Raw genomic sequence first — 8,419 nt, forward strand, 5'->3', positions numbered from 1 at the left:
ATAGCATCCAAATGAAAGGGTGTATCTCGCTTCAATAACCGTGTAAAACCCTTAGCCACCTTGGCATAGTTCGGAATGAATTGTCTTAAGAAATTTTCTTTTCCCTGCAAGCTCTGCAACTGCTGCAAAGAAGCAGGGGGAGGAAGATTCAGAATAGCCTCGACTTTGAGGAGGCCTAGATGGATGCCCTCTTGGGAGACGATAAACCTGAGTAGTCGGCCTGATTCAACGCAGAAGAGACATTTATGAGGATTGAGCCTGATACGGTAGTGTCGACAGCAGAGAAAAATTTCACGAAGATGGGAAGGATGGTCCTGACGCTTGACTGAATGAGATGGAAGATCATCCAGATACGGTTGTACAATGTGACGAATGTCATGAAAAGCATAGGACATTTCACGTTGGAAGGTAGCGTCGGAATTCTTTAAACCGAAAGGGAGCTTCTTATAAGCAAAAGTGCCCCAAGGAAAGATAAAAGCAGTATTATGTTGATCAGCGGGCGCAATATTGATCTGGTTATACCCAGAAAAACTGTCCATAAACGAGTAGATTTCACTTCCTGCACACTCATCAATGAGCTTATCGATGAAAGGTGTGGGGAAGTTATCCTTAGGACAGTCGCGGTTAATGTCACAATAATCGACACAGACTCGAATAGTACCTTGCTTTTTTTCCACAGGGACTATATTAGAAACCCAATCCGTGAGTGGAATGGGGTAAATGAAACCAGCCTTTAGAAGCTTTTCGAATTCTGCTTTAATGGCTGCAGCCTTTCGTGGGTGCACGGGGCGTAGGCGTTGACAAACAGGCTTAGCACCTGGATACGTAGGTATCTCATGCAACACTATGCTAGGGTCGAGGTCGGGCATCTCTTCATAGGACCAAGCAAAGACATCACGAAATTCGCGAAAAAGATAGGTGTAGAGTTGAACTTCCTCTGGAGTACAAGTGACTCCAATATGAATGTGCTCGACAATCCCTGGTTCCATAGAGATGCCGATGGGTTGGGTCTGCATGATGTTTCCCATATAGCCTTCAGAAGACACTTGATAAATTTGAATAGGTGTTTGAAGGGGCTGAAATGGGATACACGAAGCAAACCGTTCGAGACAGGCGATCATTTCCTGATGGCCAGGGAGGAATGAGGAATGGTGGTGATGATCTGACCAAGGGGGTTCCTCAAGAGACATGGTCTCTATGATGGCTTCATCGGAAGGAAATATTTCCTTTAATGGATCCAAAGTAGCATCATCTCCAACCCAAGGGAAATGAACATACGAGTCGGGAACACCGATCGAAGGAGCAGGTTCTGGAGAGGGAGCCGATGCAGCAACAATTTCGACGTAGTTGAGCTCGGCAGGACTCAACAGCATCATATCGCCCCAAGATTCTATCTGATTGGTGGGAGGAAGGACCCATGGATTAGATCGTACAAAAATCATGTTAATAGGAGCGAGATTAGGAGGTGGAAGGGGAAAGACACCCATCAGGGCGAGATCTTTAAAGAGTCCGGCTCCCACACTCTCGAATGATTTGGAGGTATGCTCCACGAAAGGCACATTGCCTTCGGAAGAGGAGGCGAACAAGGAGAGCTGGTCCACCGTGACAATCTTCCCTTGATGAGGGAAACGAATGACATGGAAAAGGGAGGAAGCCACGGCTTGCATGGCGTATGTCCAGCTACTTCCGAGGAGGAGGTTGTAGGTAAGATTAGAATCGACAACTTCGACCTCCACTTCTACCGTCTTCCCTTCCAAGGAGATGGGCAACCATTGGAGGATACCATAAGGACGGGACTCTCTTCCATCAAAGGCTTCTAATGTCGTGGGAGACTGGCTCAACGTCAGAGAACCAATAGATTTCTAATAGGCAACAGACATGATGCAATTTGAGGCACCTTCATCAATGACTGTACGATGAATCGTTTTAGTATTGATAATGACCTGTATGAGGAAAGTGATTTGGTGAGGCAGTCTCGACATATGGCCCTCGAGATCAAAAGAAATCAGATCCGAGTCAGTCGGGTCTATGACACCAATGGCCAATAGCAAGGACTTCCTCTGGGAGGGGCAACTCTGGAGCACTTGTAGAGCGGACATAGAAGACGGGGCCTGAGCTAAGTCCTCAACGATGCTGTAGTGCTGGGCAGCACGAGCATTAGGGTTGTAAGAAGACTTCTGGAGTACACCTTTTGGAGGGGGTCGGATAGTCGTCTCAGCGCTAGGTCTTTCGATGTGGAGTGGACCAGAACTGGATGGAGGAGCGCTAGAGGGGACCTTAGGCTCTTTCCCGGTGTGAGATGGATATTATTTTGCTCGAGTAGTGACATGGATGGGAATCGTCCCAGCCATAAATACTTGAGAGCCGAATGAAGAAGAGGGTTGCGATGGATCTGCCACCATTTGAGTTTGCTGTGAAGGGAAAGGTTCTTTAAGCACAGCAGGAGTCCCAGGAGCACCTTTCAACAATCGACTAACTTCGGACCGCCTAGGGAATTCTTTAGTGTAGTGGTCCTCATCACAGATGAGACAAGGATACTTAGGTTTACGTTTGGCTCCTTCCTCGGGTGGAGGTTTAAGGGAGTCCTGTTTGGGCTGTTCGGATTTATTCTTGGATTTCCCTTTCTTTTTCCCTTTCAAGGATTTATCCACCATGGTGGACTAGACGACGTTAACCTCGGAAGTGTTTCCATAATTAGATTGACCCTGAGAAGTGTTCCCATTAGAAGCATTCAGTTTTTTCTTCCCAAGGTTCACGGATGATTTCTTTGAAGATGCATTTACAGAGCCAATAACACCGTCAACAAATGGTTTTGGTGAATCTTTGGATGTTCCGGGTCTCGAGGCATCTGGCAAATAATCATATAAAGTACCTGACTGAGAATAAACTAAGTCGAGGTACTGAGCACATGCGATAGCTTACTCTTCAGTCACATAAGCTCCCATGGCGATGTCTCGCGCGATCGCAGGGACAAAGGAGGTTGTGAACCAATCGGTTAGGAGCTGATCAGGGATCCAAAACTTGATCAAGCGACGACGCTATCTCCATTCATTTATATGATCAGATATATGCATGGCCATGTCCTGTTTGAGAGATGTAAGGAGATGTGTCCCTGTCTCATACCGAATGGGTAACTAAAAATGAGTTAGGAATGCCATAGCCAGCAAGTTGAAATCTTGAAATGTTTCGCGATTCAACTCAATATACCACTTAGCGGCTGAGCCGGTGAGAGTCCTTTGGAAGAGACAGAGACGGATGGAGTCATCAAACCATGAGTTGGATGAGCACCAAAGGTGATAGGTCATGACATGGGCTTGAGGGTCCTCACCAGCTTTGCCATCGAATTTCGGGCAATCACCGGGTATCTTAGTTGGAACTGGTGGCCAATATGGATTATGAAGAATGGGATCATTCGTCAACTTGGACACATCCGGGAGTTCCAACGTTGCTAAGAAAGGCAAATGAGGATTAAAGGACATTTGTGGTTGTGGAAGAGAGGTAGTACCAGGGTTCCAACCAGGTGGTGGTTGCCCCCATGGACTTTGTCTGAATGGGCATGGCCCATAAGGGTTTTGCCCATAGGGATTTTTCCCATAGGGGTTCTGTCCATATGGATTCTGTCCATAAGGATTCTATCGATAAGGATTCTGTCCATAAGTAGACAGTTGACCTGGGTCTGCCCCCCAACACCCCATGGATTAGTAACTTGACCTGCAGGTGTAACATACTTTTGCTGATAATTCTGGTAATGGGTGACCTGCATTTGTTGATAATTTTGATAAGGGGTAAATTGAGTTTGCCCCTGGGGTTGCTGGTAACCATACGGTTTCAGAGCTCCATACTGAGCCTGATAAGGAGGCTGCGCCTGGTAAGAAGGTTGGGGTTGTGGCCCACCTTGCATCTGATAACCAATTTGAGTCTGGGGCCTAGAAGGATATCCTTGAACTGGTTGAGCTTGGACAATTTGGCCAGAAGGTTGCCCTGGTTGGGTTTGGCACAGACGTGTTTGCCCAGAAGGATGAGCTTGCTGGGTACTAGGTTATCCTTGAGCAACGGAGGGTTGTCCTTGCGGAACAGATGGTTGAGCGGGTTGGACGACCGGTTGACCTTTTTGAATATAAGTTTGTCCTGCTTGTCCAGAGGGATAACCCTGCTGGATACCAGGTTGACCTTGTTGGATGTAAGGTTGTCCTGGTTGTCCAGATGGGTAACCTTGCTGGGTACCAGTTTTCCCTGGATAACCAGAAGGTTGAGTCATATAAGTAAAAGATGGACCACCAATGGGCAAAGGTTGTCCCTGATAGGGTTGTCCTTGTAGGCCCCTAGGTTGTCCTAGGTAAGACTAGACATAATATTGATGCCCTTGGGGTGTTCGCACATAAGATGGCTGGCCTTGGTTAGGTGGTCCCTGAAGCTATGTAGGCCTTACTTGGACCCCATGGAAAGTGGTGGCGTTCCAAGCAATGGATAATGGTACCGAGACCTCAAAAATAGGTTGAGAAGGCAAGGGTCGAGAAGGATAAAGGTATTGACCAGTAGAATCGTAATAATAGAATGGACCCTGCGCATTCAGATCCTGAACAACTTGTCCATAGGCATCATATGGCCCCCATCCTGGGACGGGACCAGAGGAGGGTGGTGCACTTTGTGTAGGATGGACAACCTTGGGTGTGTGTGTCGGCTGGCCACTACTCACTTGACCGTGAGGGTGACCAGCACCAGTGTTCAGAGCTGAGGACGTTGTAACGGCACTAACAACTGGAGTTGAATGTGCTACACAAACAGTTGGATTCGTTGGAACTAAAGTGACAGGTGTAGTGTGGACTCGTGAAACAAAAGATCCTGAAGTGGCAGTGATATGGGGGTCCCACATACTCGAAGCAGGGATCCTGGCACTTATATTATCCCTCAACGACTTATAGCATGAGGGTACCGGAGAAGTGGCCGGGATAGGAGTGTCGATATTCGACAAAACGGGTGTCTCACTCACTCTAGGAGATGTCTCATGCATGTGAGAGGTAGACATTGGAGATGAAACACCAGGGGGGGTAAAAGGAATATCGTCCTCTTCAGGCTCCCAGATGGCGTTGCAATGAATTTCGTAATCCTCGTCGTCTGGGGCACGAGAGTTGATCGGTTGGATACTCGGGATAACAGGAAGAGTATCACTTACAACCGGTACCTCAGGAGCAACGAAAGACGAAGACCCTTGATCACTTGGAACGGGAGTCGATGGTTCAGCCAGGATGACAAACTTCAAACAAGACCTAAGGGAATCTAACGATAAAGGACCCTACTCAAACTAACGCACACAAGATCTAACCAGGTAATGTTAATCGTGGCCAAATAAATTTTAAGACGCAAGGACACAACTTGACCTTTTCATGTTTTAAGAGTCGAGAAAAGGACAAAAAGGTGACTCTAGTCGCCTTCGAATGTTTTGTGAGCCCGAAGTGACAAACTGCTCAAGTGAGCCTTTTCTTTTAAGGAGTCTGAAAAGGATCAAAAATGACTACTCTGGAGAACTAGGCAAAAGGGTTTACCAAACAAATCCGTAAAACTTCATATACACCTTGGCAATCGTATGAAAACCAAGGACTTCCCGTACGGCAGTCAATCTTCCCGAATGTTGTGTTCAGTGCATTACGGCTTGTAAGGCGGCAGACACGGCTTCCTCTGGATAAAGGATGATAACCTAGTGGATCTCCCCTATATACGCGACGGTACGTGGGAGCTCAAGTCCGTGCTAGACCACTATCGAGTCACAAAAGGAGGAATCACCCAACCGTAATGTGAAACAACAGTGACTAGGTTTAACGACGCCGGAGCACGTCTCTAGCCTAGACCTCTAATCAGTGAGCGTTATGTTCCAATGCGTTTTTAAGTTCATTTTATGGTTGATCTTTCATTAAGTTTCAATTTCCAGGTCCTACCATATGTAATCTCTCACAATTCCCTAAATGCAAGCTATATGCCAAAGAATATCATTTCGTTCGATGAATACTGACTACGAAAGAGTTGAGAATTTTTCAAACAAACAAAATGACCACAAACAACCAAGAACCACTCTAATGTAGCTAATGATAATAAACAAAACTTTTTTTTTGTTTTAAATCACTAATCAATGAAAAGATTCTAATTTCAATTAACTAATTCAACGCAAAAGAGATTATTCGTTTTCTTTTCAATGGAAAAGTGCACTAAAAATATTTTGAGAGATAATAACACCGAGCAAAAGAGACAAATTTCACTCAATGAGAACACAATCAAATCCCCAAAACACCAAGACAGTCCTTCAAACCAAGAAGAAAACACAAAGACTTTTATGAACTATGTGATCTAATCCCAAACGAAGCCAAGTGAAATCCAAGCGGAAAAGAAGCAAATCACTTGAATATCAATAAAAGGCTTTGACAACTATTGAGCAAGTGCAAAAAATAATCAGAAAGTTGACTGGACGATAAAAGAACCCAAGACTCCTACGGAAGGCTCGATGCACAAAGCCACTAGATGCCCTAGGCTAAAATGTGAAATCGATAGAAAGAGGCAAACACCTAAAGGATGGAGGTCTAAAACAAGTCAAATAAGGATCAAACACACTCCAGTAATTGAAAAAGACATGGCAAGATACCAACCCAAGCTCAAAAGGCTCGAAAACAAGCAAATTGGAAAAGTTGACAGGCCTGGCGCGACTGTCAGGCTGTAACTCGCTCTTTTATGGGATTGGTGCGAGTTGTCTTTGAGAAACTTGCGCCACTTGGTGCGATTGTAAGGCTAAAAAACACGCTAATCAAGTTTGCTAAATCAAAAACAAAAACAAGCAATCCAGGGCTTGAAAACATTATCCAGGCAAACCAGGAAGAAAGAGACAACAAGAAATCTAACCCAGAAATCTGTCTAAGCAATCAAACGAGAAACCAAAGAGGCAAGACTCCCCAGTGGAGTTGCCAACTTGTTGTGGAGGTAAATCCTCTCTGTGGACAGAGACGATCCCCACTAGCCCAGACCGGGTCTAGCAACAATCAAACAATGTTATCACGCAAGTTCCTAATTACAAATTAAAAGTGGATGATGAGAACCTACTTGGATTCGAACGCTAATGTTCATAGAAGAGACGTCGCTCTCGTTCCTTTGCCTCGGCCAGTCACGATCCCCACGATCTCCGTGATTGGACACCTACACACGCAAATAATAACATGAATACGAGAATAAAATCCAATAGATGCAATTATATATCAGTCAGAAAAGATATAACTCAACATCAATCATAGAACAATTAGAGTGGAACCATAATGATAGTCATCTATTATTGATAAATAACAAAGAAGAATAAAACCATAGTTCTGACGTCAAATCCTCCTTTGGCTGGGTAGTCAGCTACACAAGTCTTGCAAAGCTTGTTGGGATAGGGAACAAGCCTCTCTATCTTTGGGTGACAAGAATCTCCTCACTTAGATTTGACCTTATGGGTGCAAAGAAGGCTCTTGCAGCTTCAAACTCTTGAACTCCTGGTATTCTCTATCACTATGCTGGAACTGGAACTAGCTTGCTCAAGGCATAGAGACAAGCTTTTATAGATAGAGAGGAAAGAGATAGGATCAACCACATTATTCATGGGATTGGCTTTATCACTTGGAAACTTCCATGAAAGGTGGAAAACCACTTCCCTTCTATGGAGATTCGAAGCCAAACCATCCTAGCTCAACATAGATTCAGTTGGTGGATGGGTTAAGGAGAACCTTCGGAAGCTTGTTCATTGAAAATTTTACTCAATTCGGTTGGCGTGAGTGCGACTCTGAGACAGGGCGCCAATGGCGTGCCCTTTTTAGAGTATTTCCCTCATTGGCGCGGGCAGTGAACTGTGGACCCGCGCTAATGAAAAAAGATCTATTTTCATGGATATTTTGCAGGAGATGTCTTCAGGGCAAATGAAGCTCATACTTAGAGGAATATGATGCAAGTGGTTTCAGGTTATGTCATTTCTCACAGGTCCTGGAATGAGTCCTCCAGTGTGCGGGTGAGGGGTAACAGGGACGGTGACAAATTACTGTGTAACACCTTCCATGGGAGGGAAAAAAGTGATCACTACCATTGCTTAATCTTTCCGTAAACCAAGTAAAGATTCGAAATGTGTATAAATTATTGGATCCTTGGATAATACCAAGAGTGGCACTATTGTAGCAGCAAGAAATTCATTTATTTTGAGTTCTTAATTAGTGCATTGATAGTATATTGTTTATTCCATAAAATACCTCAAAAGTGTAGGATCAAATTACAGTTAAGTCTGTCATAATATTTTGACTTACCCTCTTTTAGAGGGAAACTAGAGTCTGTGTCAAACTTGCAAGTCAAAATTGTATCATGCAAACTTTACCTCAGACAAGTTTTGTGGATCTAAGCAGCAAGATACCTGTTGGAA

Source organism: Pinus tabuliformis, chromosome 3_1 (genome assembly GCF_031772625.1).
Source record: "Pinus tabuliformis cultivar Carrire ecotype Pingquan chromosome 3_1, CPIR1, whole genome shotgun sequence".
Lineage (NCBI taxonomy): Eukaryota > Viridiplantae > Streptophyta > Pinopsida > Pinales > Pinaceae > Pinus > Pinus tabuliformis.